Below are 15,349 nucleotides of genomic sequence, written 5' to 3'. Positions count from 1 at the left end.
CTCTTTGCCACACTACACTGAATAACTGTTCTTATTTTCATAATCTTACATGAGTATCATTTGTTTATTATAAGGGATAATGTACCTCCTACTGTAAATGATAAAGATATTAGAAGTCACTGAGGGGTTTTGTGAACATATAAGAACACAAGGCTGAAGGCTGAGTTATACAGGGAACTTTGAGTATCACTCATTTATTATAAGGGATAATACACCCCCTAATGTAAATGAAAAGGATATTAGAAGTCACTGAGGGGTTCTGTGACCATATAAAGGCACACGGCACAAGGCTGAGTTGTACAGGGAACTCTGAGTATCACTTGTGCATTATAAGGGATAATGTACCACCTACTGTAAGTTATAAGGATATTAGAAGTCACCAAGGGGTTCTGTGAACAAGTAAACGCACAAGCCTGCAGGCTGAGTTAAACAGGGAACTCTGAGTAGCACTGATGTATTGTAAGGGATAATGTACCCCCTATTGCAAATTATAAGGATATTAGTAACTGAGGGGTTCTGTGGTCTCTCATCCCTGCCCTAAATTCATGCTTGACATTTACTGATATATGCATTGAACCATCATTGATGGAAATAATGATGATTGCTTTAACTTGAAGTGTTTATAGGTCATGGGGGGAATATCAAAGCAGATACATCTAAGCAGGTAACAAGAGAGGGAAGTAAACTTTCATTCACCTTCCATCTCCTTCCATATGAACACAGGTCTGTCTTCTACTACATTCTAGAGCCAGATAGAGGTGCTGAAAAAAATTGTCAGTTTCGACCTGTTTTTGCGCCTGTCCCACAATCAGGAAAAGCCCCCTCAACTATGAAACATGGTGGTAAATCCATAATGGCATTGGCATCCATCCTGAGAGTAACACTAAGTTCAGTGAAGCCAGTTTAAAGCGATTTTTATGGTGTAGTTTTTATTTCTAAATTATACTGTTTACACTGAAAATAACAATTTTGCAATTATATTCCTGAAACAACAAGTGTATTTTTTTAGTTGTAATTTTTGTGTATCTCAGGTCATTTTGCCTGGTAATGTGCTTTCAAAAAGAGCCAGCACTTCATGATTGAACAGCTTTTAGGCAGGCTATTGTTTCTCCTACTTAATGTAACAGAAGGAGTCACATGGGATTTGGATTTTTACTACTGAGTACTATTCTCTATGTACCAAGGAGCTGAAATATTGTTACGTTCCCATTGTTCTGCTGATGAGCTGCTAGAGGGGGTGATATCAGTCACATTTAGGGTTGCCACCTTTTCTGGAAAAAAATACTGGCCTTCCTATATTCTTGCCTTTTTTTCCTATTAATAACATTGGCATCAAACATAATTTTTACCGGCCAGGCCGGTAAAATACCGGCAAGGTGGCAACCCTAGTCACAGTGCAGTACAGCAGTAAAGAGTGACTAAAGTTTATCAGAGCACAAGTCACATGACTGATGGCACCTGGGAAACTGACAATATTTCCAGCCCCATGTCAGATTTCAAATTTTTGGAAAATTGATTTCAGTGCAGAATTCTGCATCACTATTAACTCATAAGTTTTGAAAAAAACATGTTTTCCTGCAACAGCACCCCTTTAAAAGCACGTTACCCACAAAAACCTGCGGTACCCTGCGGGTTACGGATAGAAGTTCCGGGTGCGGGTACAGACGCGGGTCGGTGGTTCTGCGGGTCGGGCGGCGGGTCTTCTCAATAGCGTTATTTACTCCTTTTTTCTGGTCACGTCTACTTCCGATAACGTCACTTCCGGTTTACAATGGCAGCACTTCCTGTTTTACTCCTTTTTTTTCTGATCACGACTACTTCCGATGATGTCACTTCCGGTTTACAATGACAGCACTTCCTGATTCATGATGGTCAGCGGGTCGCGGGTACGGGTTGCGGATAAAGTACGTGCAGGTTGGGTCGGGTAGCGGGTAAGAATGCGGGTTGCGGGTCCGGGTTGCGGATTGCAGGTTGCAGGTACGGGTCGGGTACAGGTCCCAAAAAATGGACCCGTGCAGGACTCTACTCTGTGATGCAAACACTGCCCCCAGAGGATGTTCCTCTGACACTGTCCCATACACACTGCAAAACAATTCAGGAATGGTGGTGCCAAAACCAGGAAAAAACTCAATGCTTTCCATGGCATTTCCATGGAAAGAAGATCTAAATGTCTTCCACGTCACAAAAAGAGCTCAAGGTCCTATATCCCATGAGAAACAAAGAGCAAGGCCTGTATGAAAACATTCCAAAATGAACTAAAGCCTTCATGAAGGCAACTGCTGTCCAACTGGTAGCACTCAATCTGCCCATGCTCTACACCAGTGATACCCAATCAGTGGTTCTGGAGAAACATATTGCTCACCAACCCCTTGGATGTTGCTCCCAGTGGCCTCAAAGCAGATGCTTATATTTGAATACGAATTCAAAGCATGTTTGGCTACAAGTTTTGGTTGCATATAAGCCAGGTGCACTGCCAAACAGAGCCAATAGCAACCCTTATTTGGATCCCACAAGAACTTTTTTTTTACACATGTTGCTCCCCAACTCATTTTTACATTTAAATGTGGATTGTTTTTATGACATTACTGTTTTAATAGAATTGGACTCACAACATGGGAAAAGATGGACAACATTGCCTTATAGAATAGAGTAAATTGTATTTTGCTAAAGGATCTCTGGGCAGGGGTCCATTTAATTCAGCAGAACCTGCGTAGCTTAATGCTCATCACACAACAGACAGGTATAAATCCCATTACAAGATTACTCTCCCCCTTACCAGTAGGCCTTAAAGGAACAGTTCAGTGTGAAAATAAAAACTGTGTAAATAGAAAGGCTGTGCAAAATAAAAAATGTTTCTAATATAGTTAGTTAGGCAAATATGTAATATATAAAGGCCGGAGTGAACAGATGTTTAATAAAACAGCCAGAATCCAACTTCCTGCTTTTCAGCTCTATAACTCTGAGTTAGTCAGCGACTTGAAGGGGGGCCACATGGTACATTTCTGTTCAGTGAGTTTGTAATTGATCCTCAGCATTCAGCTCAAATTCAAAAGCAACAGATATGACCCATGTGGCCCCCCCTCAAGTCTCTGATTGGTTACTGCCTGGTAACCAGGGTAACCAGTCAGTGTAAACCAAGAGAGCTGAAAAGCAGGAAGTAGTGTTCAGACTGACATGTTATATATAAAATCACTCCAGCCTTTATACATTACATTTTTGGCTAACTAACTATATTAGAAACATGTTTTATTTTGCACAGCCTATCTATTTAGCCAGTTTTTATTTTTATACTGAACAATTCCTTTAATGTATAGAAGGTCCATCTTCCTGCCTGGCCTGGGAGAATACATTGGTCTATCCCACGTGTGCCTGAAGGGCCACTGATCTCATTGTACATATAATCTCCTTAATGAGAAGGCAGAGTCGCTTGAGTAAGAAAAACAGAAAGAGGTGGCCATAGCAGCCTAAATTTGGTTAGGCCAATTTCGCCAGTACTGTATGACCATCTGGGTAGGAATAGCAGCTCAGGGGAAAGGGTAAGCGCAGTTTTGACAAGATGGGATCTGTCTCAGCCCATGAAGCCACTGTACATGTGGGAAAAATGGAAGTTCTTCATTAGTTCTACAAAGATGGTTTTTGACAGTTCCGTCACAATATCCCATTATCCAGTCACTTAAAGGGTATGTAAAGGCAAAAAAAAAATCCCATTTTTACTTTCTTTGATGAAAAAGAAATCTATCTCCAATATATATTGATTAAAAAATGTGTACCGTTTTTATGAGAAATGTAACTTTATGCACTGAAATCCCCCCTTCGTTTTACTTGCTCTAACTGCTGAGGATAGGAAACTTCAGAAGGTCCCTAACTGCTCTGCAGTGAATTGATCAGACTTTCAAACGGCAGGAGGGAGCTCCCCCCACCTTACTTTCCTGACCTCAAGCAACTTTGTTTGTTTCCCTATAAAGCAGCCGGCGACTGTGTCTGCATATTCTGATTATTAATCAGTCTTGCTGTATCTGCTTCTATGGCAGATATTATTTGACTTGTGCTGTTTTGATAATTTATGACGATCCCTAAGCTTAACCCTTTCAACAGCAACCCAGACCAGACTGAGCATGTGCGTAGTCTTGGTCTTGCTAAGATGTTTAACAAAGTTACAATATGACAGCCCCCTCTAATTGGGCTTCTGGTGCAGTCAGTTCATGTTTATATTTAGTATACAAAATACAGCATTTCTAGCACTATTCTATTTTAGACTTTAATTCCCCTTTAAGTGTCAGCTCGGCCAGTGTGTTACTATGAAAGAGACTAGGTTACCTAGGGTGGCCTTATGCAGTAGTGTAACTAAAGGCTTACTGTTATCAAGGCAACATTTGTTCCAAGGTCCTACCTTTGCACAGAATCCCCTGTGCCATCTGTTGTGAACCCTGCAGCGCTTTTGTGGATTCTGAGTGCACCAACGCAAGTCAACCAGTGGGCCCAACCTTGGGGCAGGCCCGATTGCAGATGCACCCTCTGTTCACTTTGTAGTTTCACCACTGGTCTTATGTGAACTAGCTCCAGTAAGTTGCTAGCTTAATGAGTGCCTTACTTGGGTTGGATACCGTGGGGAACGTAGAATGGCTGACTGTGTGGCTGTGTACAGAATATTATTTCTCTTCATGTTTGCTTTATACATTTGCGAGTAGGAGCTGCCATATTGCTTGGCTAGGATGAAGCATTCTCCATAGACTTTAGAAGAAATGACACTCTATTGCTCAGGACACAGTTGCATGTGTACAGATATATATGTGTAACATGCACTTCCATGGAGTAGATCAGGTGAACATTATGCAGTCTTTAAGGTATAAACTCAAATGTCAGGTCTTCTCAAGAACAGCCTCAAACCATCTATATATATGTATATACGTCATGTGCAGGAACAATAGGAGCGCAGTGGAAATCGGTGGTGTCACATGGAGAAAGGTACACAATATAAAAAGGCACACAAGTTAAATCACTTAAACAGAGGACTTGATAAGATTGTGAACATGACCTGAGATATTGCTGTCGTATCCACCATACTTATGGTGTAAAGTTCACATATACATCCAAGCCCCTTCCCATTCGGCAGGTTTAACAAAGCATGAAGTCACTGCCAGGGAGAATCCCTGTAGTGTCCAAGGCATTGTGGGAACTATAGTTTTGCCTGCTTTCTGCTACATTGTTTCTGTAGTAAGGCATCCCTTTTAATAAAACTGCCCTCAAATGTTATTTTTACGGGCCTGGTGGAATCTTTCTCTTAGACATGGTAGTAGACAGGCTATTATAGCTTGAAGGACATTATACTAAGGCATTTTGAAAATCATAATTATAGAAAAGTTAAATAAATAAAACAAGGCCCTTAAACTGCAGTTTCCCTCTCTAGCCTTCTAAAAAAATAGCCACCTAAGAATTTGCATAGATTTATTGTCAGCAGAAGGGCTGTTATTTTGACTCACCTGCTGTATAAGATGCTGTATGTCTTCTAGCCATAGCTCTCCAGTTAAACTGCATCTCCCAGCACATCAATGTTGGTAGTTTCTAGCAAGAAAGGAGTCTATTAAAGGGATAGTTTGCCTTAAAATTAACTTATATAATGCAGACAGCTGTATCCAAAGACAATTGGCAGTTTGGTAGATTTTTTTGTATATTTGGACAGAATTCCAGTTGTCTTGTATTGACCCCTGTTTCTTATAAATTCATGTAAAGTGCTGGGTAAATGGCTATATAAATAAAGCATGATGATACTTAATGGAAACTTCCCCTTTAAACCCCATAGGAATCAATAGATCCTATTGCCAGTTAATAATTTCCCTATTTGTTTTGTGCATGCACTTATAGCTAATCACAGATTTGTATCTTCAACTGACTTCCTGCTTTACCAATTGTAGTTCCCCAGCCCTTTATACGGCCTTTCTCCTCCCGACTAGTAGAATCCTATCCAGATGGACCAGGGATTAGTAATAGCGTAATAATACACTACAATTACCAACTAGTTAAACAAGTGTAAGGGAGAGAGGCTACACTGCCTGTACCCACCCTTGTGTAGGTGCATGTCACAATACTTACCCTTTCGATTCTTGGTATAATTCAATACCATTGATTGTACATTGTTAGTTTATTTAGTATGACTGATATGGTGGTTTCATAGAACTGAGCCACATGTTGTTTAATGTAGATTGAATGTGACCACATTAAAGGTTGATTAGCCAAACCTCTCTGAAAGGGACCAACACACACAGAAGATCATACAGATTATTGATAGACATTGATTGTAAAACCCCCAACTGAATTCTGAGTAGGTTAAAGGTGTAATGAATAAGTTACTAGGGACCTCACCCTCAAACTATGAAGAAGGTGAGGGTGAATAATGAATAGGGTTAGATAGAACCAGGTCAACCCACCTAGAATTCAGTGGTGCTGGAGAAATAAAGTGCGAAAGGTCATGGACATCTAAAGGTCCATGCACGGGCCATACACAGGTCGTAGATGTACCTTGATAAACATATATTTCCGGTTGTTGACGAGCTGTCCTCTCAAAAAGTGTGGCTTATTCTCCAAGCCACACTATGGGTTGTATGCACTGGAGACTATTGGCGGCAGACAATCACAACAGTGGTATTATAATCTTACAGTGGTTAGGCGGTTTCTGCACTGGTTCTGTCAGGTTGCCAACATAATATATTCCCTTTAAGGAGCTTTTTATACAGAACAAGACGAGTCCTCCATGTGAAAATCAAGTTAAAGTTCCATCTTGGTATGTCCTTTCTTGCAACAATGCTGAGGTGGTATAGCCAAATCACTCTCAGCGGCCTTGTAGTATAATTTAATTAAAGATGCAAGGTCACCTTAGGTCTAGTAACCAATACCAAGGTGACCAATACATGTGTGCATCAGACTAAAGTGGCCCACTGGGAACCAATTCGCTTGTGTCCCCACCAGGGCCACTGCATATCCCCTTGTGCTGTATAATGCCACCGCTAACTGCAGCCCGTGGTTACCAACCAATATGGCACACACTTTGGATTGCTGTGGGACTTGTGGCTTGTAGTAGGTGGCGGGGGCAAGGGGTGTAACTACAGAGGAACCAGACCCTGTGGCTGCAGGGGGGCCCTGGAGGTATAGGGGCCGCAGGAAGCCCAAACTCATATACAATTTCAATATCAATATTAGTTTAAAAAAAAGGTCAACATCTAGACATTTTGCGGGCCTAAAAAATAATTGCTGTGGGCCCATTAATTTCTAGTTATGCTACTGGAGGGGGCCCATAAGGTTGGTGTTCCGGTGGGCCAGTCCAACCCTGGATTAAATTAAGCAAGACTGACAATGATGCCCTGTATACCACTTATCTTTTCTCTGTTTGGGCAGTGCCAGGCATGCTCCACTATTTTATGTGTCTAAATAATTAGGATGGCAAATGTAATTATGATTTCCTTCTGGTTACATAATGCCATCCTGCTCAGTGTCAGAGGAAAGCTTGTTTATTGCACATTGGGAATGTATTATATAATGTATAAATTATTATATAATGACATGTTTTGCATTCCAGGTTAATTGCCTAGCATTTAAATACCATTTGGTCACTTAATCAGGATAATGATAATGCAGACAAGAAATCTATTTGATACAAGAGATCTATCTATGGAGACTATTCTATTTGACATGTAGATACACTGCATGAAGTAAGTAGACATCAATCAACAACATCTGGTGTAACCCTTTCGACACCCCATTGTCGGTTACACTCCACGTGTGGCGTTTACCTGATGACACAGGACAAACCTGAGCCACTCCGCAGTGGTATTGGGAGTGACTGGGTACCTGGTACTTACTATCGCAGTGCCTCCACCTAGTGGGATCCAGGAATGCACCTACGGATGGCCCCACTAAAATAAATGGGCACCTAATATATGCAGCACTCCTAACCGGTGGCAATAGGGCCTCACTAACTAACTTGCTAGCGCAATCTGTCTATCTAACTAAAAGAAACAAAGTCCTTTAATGTCCTTTCAATAACAGTCTCTTTATCTTCAAGCGCTTCTTTAGGGTACTGTCCCTTTAAACAGGATACTCACTCCAAATCCTCTTTGGATACTTTAGAGCTCTCTCCAGGCAAGTCCAGCATACAGTGCACTACCAGCCCCTTTGGATGCTCAGATAGGAATCTCCTTCTGGTTGCTCCTCCAGTCTGTATTCCTTTCACACTCTCTGTCTTTCCAGGCACAGTATTTGGCTTCCCTGTGCCAGCCCGATCCTAATGAATGCTTTTGGTGCAGCCTCTCATCTCTCTGGGCCCACCAGCAGCTCTCTGGCCTCTTTCTCTGTCCACCATGCGGCTCTCTACGCCAGGCTCTCTTCTTTTGCCAGTATCTGTGACTTCCTCTTCCTGCCAGCCACTCACTAGCTGCTGTGTCACTTCCTACTGCACTGAATAGCTGGTTGCTAGCACACAGACACAGGCTTTGTGCTTCTGCTCTTACAGGAATAAGGAGCCGGTAAAAATTATGGTTGATCCCAATGTCATTAATAGGGAAAAAAGACAAATATATAGGAAGACCAGTATTTATTTCCAGAAAAGGTGGCAACCCTAGCTGGGGGTGGAGCAGGACGAGGCCCTGGGTACCCCAGTCAGTGGTGATGGGGCACTAGGCACATACATTTTCTGTCTGCCTACCCCAAGTTCAGGCCCTTGTCCCCCCTAGCAGCTGTTTGTCACTTACCCCTCCCCCCACATAACCATGCCATCCCCCCTAGGCACTAATATAAAGAACTAGAATTTGGTTTCTGCAAACTTGTAACTGCTATGGGTGATACGATGGCTCTGTGTTCAGCACTGCTAACTTGCACTTCTGGGTTCCCGGGTTTGATTACTCACTTGAAACTAACTTCAAGAAGTAGGAAGCTTAGGTTGTAAGCTGCACTGGTTCAGGGACAGAGATGAATAACATTTCTGTAAAGTGCCAAGTAAATATTTTGGATAAGGATAATAGTAGGTAGCCAAATCAAGGAAACTGTGGCCAGTTTGCTTAAATTAATCTATTGCAGTGGTTACTGTGGCAACTCCCCCCCCCCAGGTGTCCCAGGGCAGGGGAACAATAGGCTGCAGGCAACAACAGTTGCAATTTATTTAAATAATGCAAATAACAGGTGCAAGCCACTATGTTTTTCGGCCTTTGAACACTGCCCTGCATTAAATATCATGAGTGCCTTGAGCTCCAGAATGGATGAATAAAGCTGCTTCCATACTCCTTTTTTCCTCTAGAGCCCTGCAGAACTGTAACATTAGGGGTACTCTGTGACACAAGTATTGTTTTTTGAGGGACCCACCAATGATCCAACCCAGCTATAACCCCTGATGGCTTTTCCTGCTTTACATTTACCAAAAAGTACCAAATAATACCAGTACCAATGAGCCTCATGTCACACAGGCTTCCAAATATCACCTCAATTCCTTTCATTGTGTTTGTCCTCTCTCGTTTACACCCACTGTCACATGACCCTTGGTTTATTTTGCCCAGGGGGTTTTCTTCCAAGAGGAGATAACTTTGCTTTTGGTGGAACGTTATTATGGGTGGTATAAAACCTTCTGCTTGTTTTAACCTGAAGTTCTGGTCTTGAAGTGTAGGGGAGTGTAAGCTCTAGCAATTTCAAGTCAAAGATAAAGGTAAGGTAAGCATGGGAGCCAATACAACCCTGGTTTAGCTACCACAGTTATGCAAGAGATAAATAATAAATATCTCACTGCAATGATTTCCAAGCCTGTCACCAGAAATGCATGCGCCCTTACACTGACGCTCATGTGACACCTGTGAGAACCAGATAATAATATACAAAAGCACTCTGTAACAACTAAACAGTGATCATGTATTCATCTTTCTGCTTGGTTATGCAATGCTTCATGGGGCTTGAGCAATGCATCAAAATCATTTGGTTTTATTTACAAAGGTAAACAAATGATGAAATAAAAGTAAAAAATAAACACTAAATGACAACTTTGTATCTAACACATTGGACTGGCTTAACTGACATGTTAATTTCTCCCAATGCAGTGTTTTCCCCAGCATTCCAGTGTAAACTTTTGGAACAGACACTTTAGATGCAAATATTTTGTTCTGGTTAATAAATCACATTCAACCAGGCCAACATTAAATAGGGTGGCACCCCTATCCCCAAGGCTGTAGGCAGTGGTTGAGAAATAAGAGTGGACCATGCTAATCAAAATGTTCTGTATGCAGGAATGCACCCTTTTCTAAAAAAATTAGTGATGTAAAGGGGGCAGGGATTGTGGAGGAACTGGGGTGTTGTAAGGCAGATTGGGGAAAATTTGGATTGTCGGTTTCACCCAACAAAACTAAACTCCCTGCTGTTACATCACTGCACTGCCCCCTAATGCCATTTAGCTGCCCCTAAACATCATCAACTGCCCCCTGATATCACCCCTCAATGTAATCTGCCCTTCCCCCCAAGGCCATTTTCTTGTTTACTAAACTGGAAAAGTTGGCAACCCTAACTGGCGGTGCAACTTTAGCTTTATGGGCACAGTGATCACTTAACTACTGGTAGTCTGTATATTAACCAGGATTATAGAACAGATAGTTGAGGCTAACTGTGGAACTGTGGCTCAGTGTCAGTATGCAATAGCTCCTGTGTATATAGTGGTGCATCACTGCTTATCAATAGAGCCTGATAAAAGTCTATATACCGTATTAATACTGTATCAGCTGCTGTTTGATTGAGAAAATACAAACAAGGTATTACAGGACTGGCTTGTCTGTCACTGTATGGTCAGTGAGATTATAAAGAATTAGGCTGGGCGTGCCCCAACTGTGTAAATAGCTAAAACAAACGCAAACATCTCTGGTTATCTCTTGATCTTCTGTATTTAGGCCAGGTGCTGAAGCATACATGCTGGGACATTATGAAAATATACAGTATAGTAGTGCACTATGGGTAACAAGAGTTGGGTAGAGACAGAATTTTCAGACTGGGGCTGCACTTTCTATGAGGCTAGGGCCAGATGGTGCAGAAAAAAGCTTGTTGAAATCCGCAGGCTGATTTCAGCCCCCGACCGCTAGCCGGATCTTCTTGTCAGCTGACTTCTGGAAGCCTTGTGTTGGCTCCGGCGCGAACAGAGTTGGCGGATTTCAGAACTGAAACCAAGCCTTTACATTTCAAGCCAAAATCTTGGCGGATTTCAGAAAAGAAACCAATACTTTACATTTCAATCCGCTGAGTCTGTTTGCGCTGGAGCCGACACAAGGCTTCCAGACACGAGCAGACAGAAAGATTTGACTAGTGATTGGGGATGAATCAGCCTGCAGATTTTGGCAAGCTGATTTCTGTCCCGTCTGGTCCTAGCCTAAGGCTAGGGCCACACGGGAAGATTCAGGGAGATTGGTCGACTGGCGACTAATCGCCGTGTCTTTGAGCGACCAATCTCCCTGAATGGCTTGCTGGTATCTCGCGCCCGGTAGCGATAAAGTCACCTGTGCCTATTCACACGCGGCGATACGAGGCAATTTCGAGCGACTTTGAAAAACGTGTCGCCACGTGTGAATAGGCGCAGGCGACTTTAGTGCTAGTGGGCGCAAGATACCAGCAAGCCATTCAGGGAGATTAGACGCGGCGATTAGTCGCCAGGCGACTAATCTCCCTGAAATCTTCCCGTGTGGCCTAGCCCTAAGGCTGAAGACACCCGGAGCTGCTAGTAGCAGCTACTTGTCATGGCAACAAAATAGAGAACAGTGATAATTATTTTTGCTTAGGCGCTACATGTGTTTTAGCTACTAGTAGCAGCTACTTGCTTTGGCAACAAAATGCCATAAAATACCATGCCATAGAAAATACAGAGAATTTCCTCTCCTAAAACACATGTAGTAAAGCCAGTTATCACAATTGTCTATTTTGTAGAAGTGACAATTAACTGCTATTAGTAGCTCTGTGTGTCTTCACCCCTTAATAGGTAGACGGCACAAGCAAGCAGGAGGAATAGGTAGAATATGCAACAACTGAAATTACAGCGGGTAAATAGGATTTTTATTAAAATATATACTTACAATAAAGAAACAAACCATAATTTCTTAAACGAACATAAAATTAACGGCAGGTTAAATAAGTCCACTTAAGATACCCACCACCAGAAGACTCCCTCCCCATTCCACCCATATGAGGACAGCCAACTATCAAAGTCCACACCTTTGTCCATATTGACTGCCTCCCCATCCCACACCCTCACCAATTCCAACAACACCCAATGGATAGCCAGTTTATCTCTGTCCAATCTGGCTTCCATTCCCCTCCACTAAACCAAAATATCCAGAGCCCACCACCTCCCTAACCCCGTCCCCTTTCCAAAAGATAAAGAAGACCCCCAAAACAAAGCACCTGCCATAATAATAAACGTAAAGGCTTGAAATCCATTGAAAATACCTAAAAAAAGAAGAAAAATCATGGCATATGACAGAAATACTAAAAGAAACTCATTATAGAAGGAAAACTGCCATGGCCTGAAGGTTACAGAGTAAATCCCCTCATAATGAAGCGGTGTACCAGGAGCGAGTATACCACAACTCTCCCATGATGGATTTAACAATGCTCTCAGGAGTCACATCCGAACCAAAAGTATAACGACATCGCCAGTGCCATAGATGGTAATTATATACTGTGATCACCAGGTACAGTGTCTTGTGGTCGTGGCTGCGCTGTCTGGCTGACACTCCGTAGGCCAGTTCAGCATAGCCCAGGGTGGCGGTATATAGGCACATGGGGGGGGGGGGTGCTGGAGTCAGTGAGGCCATGTTTTTGCAGGTAGGGTTGCTGCCAGGTAGGGCAGGTAGGGTTGCTGCCTGGCGGCATTTAAAAAAACAAACAAAAAAAAAATACCTGCCAAAGACTGGGCCAATATTATTTATGAAAATAAAATGTAAGCTGAGCCCCTGTTCCAACCCAATCTTTTTTTTCACTGATCCAATCCATTGCCTCCCCTGAGTGCCTCAATGCACCATTGCCTGCCCCCTTTCATCATCAGTCCTCCCCTTTATGTCAATTTCCCTGCCCCCTTTATGGCACAGCCTGTCCCCTCTTGTGCTTGTCCCCCCACCAGCTGGCAAGAACTGTTTACAAAGGTGGCAACCCCAGGCCCAGGTGGCAACTGGTCTAATATTTAAGGCCCAGCATATGTGGGCTCAGCTTACTTAGAAGTATGGGTTCTCTGTAGATTCAACAGCTCCAGTATTCTTTTTAATCTATGGCACTCTGCATGTTTACTGGAAAAAAACTGGTGTGACAAAAGTTTGTGAAGATTCTCATTCATCTAGGTCATGGTATATCTGTAAAAAAAAGTCAAATGAACTGGACTTGCTGTGTTTTTTTCCCTTGAAGAGTTTCAACAGTGAGGTTCTTTCAATCTGGAACTGCACCAGGTGTGACCCATATATAAATATCGGCTGCATAATTAGACTGTAAGCTCTTTGCTGCAGGAAACAGCTTGGGCTCCTAATGCCCCCTAGTTCCCTGGCTGCACAGTGCACAGGATATTATTATACAATATGAATCAATAGAGGAAATGATTCCCTCCGTACCTTGGGGGCACCAATATGACTCCCTAAATAATTCTTTGGAACAAGCAGGCTGCAGGCTGCGTGCCAACCATGGTGCATGTGGCGTGGTGGACAGGCCAGAAAGGCTGCAGTGGTACTGGTGGTAACGGTCCCACCCACGTCGGCGACGTCATGCCACATTGCGGGCTGTCATAATGCGTTGGCCAATCCTTGTATTTGCAGCCTGCCCTCAGGCCAGACCATGTTAAAAAAATTCAATCGAGGTGTACTGGTTTCCAGCCAGGGTGCCGGGGCTGGTGCAGGGCCCAGTGCCTAATTGGCCCAATTGGCTTAAAGGGGTTTTTCACCTTCAAGATAACTTTTAGTATGACGTAGAGAGTGATATTCTAAGACAATTTGCAATTGGTTTTCATTTTTTATTATTGAAGGTTTTTGAGTTATTTAGCTTTTTATTCAGCAGCTCCTAAATTTGCATCTTAACCAATCTTGTTACTAGGGTCCAAATTACCCTAGCAACCATGGATTGATTTGAATAAGAGACTGGAATATGAATAGGAGAGAGTCTAAATAGAAGATTCACTAATAAAAAGTAACAATAACAATACATTTGTATCTTTACAGAGCATTTGTTTTTTAGAAGGGAGTCAGCGACGCCCATTTGAAAGCTGCAAAGAGTCAGAAGAAAAAGCCAGATAACTTTAAAAAAATAAATGAAAACCAATTGCAAAGTTGCTTAGAATTGGCCATTCTATAACATAATAAAAGTTACCTTAAAGTTGAACCACCCCTTTAAGTACAGCCCTGCAAGAGGGGCAGGTGGGAGGAGTCACAACCGCCCCCCCCCTATCCTTCCTTTATCTTGTGAATAATTCATACTTGCTCAAGTTAAAGGGATACCGTCATGGGAAAAAAAAAAAATCCAAAATGAATCAGTTAATAGTGCTGCTGCAGCAGAATTCAGCACTGAAATCGATTTCTCAAAAGAGCAAACAGATTTTTTTATATTAAATTTTGAAATCTGACATGGGGCTAGACATTTTGTCAATTTCCCAGCTGCCCCAAGTGATGTGACTTGTGCTCTGATAAACTTCAATCACTCTTTACTGCTGTACTGCAAGTTGGAGTGATATCACCCCCTCCCTTTTCCCCCCAGCAGCCAAACAAAAGAACAATGGGAAGGTAACCAGATAACAGCTCCCTAACACAAGATAACAGCTGCCTGGTAGATCTTAGAACAGCACTCAATAGTAAAAACCCATGCCTCACACATTCAGTTACATTGAGAAGGAAAAACAGCAGCCTGCCAGAAAGCATTTCTCTCCTAAAGTGCAGGCACAAGTCACATGACCAGGGGCAGCTGGGAAATTGACAAAATGTCTAGCCCCATGTCAGATTTCAAAATTGAATATAAAAAAGTCTGTTTGCTCTTTTGAGAAATGGATTTCAATGCAGAATTCTGCTGGAGTAGCACTATTAACTGATGCGTTTTAAAAAAAACATGTTTTTCAATGGCAGTATCCCTTTAAGGAGTGGGAGAGGACTATAGGCAGGCAGTAAGGGCAGATTTGGCCTGGGTCCCCTGATGCTGTACTGTGCACATTGTACTAGATTGTCTATCCAGCACAGCATGTACATTACAGCCATTTCAAATGGGTAAATGTGCTACATGTATAAGCACTATGGGTGTATGCTCTTGTGCCCCTAGTGCATGGAGGAGATTTTAAACTAGGCATGGGGGGGAGGGTTCAGTAAAAGATTCAGTGAAAAAC

This window comes from Xenopus laevis, chromosome 3L (genome assembly GCF_017654675.1).
Source record: "Xenopus laevis strain J_2021 chromosome 3L, Xenopus_laevis_v10.1, whole genome shotgun sequence".
In the NCBI taxonomy this organism is placed as follows: Eukaryota; Metazoa; Chordata; class Amphibia; order Anura; family Pipidae; genus Xenopus; species Xenopus laevis.
This window is presented reverse-complemented; position numbering follows the sequence as displayed.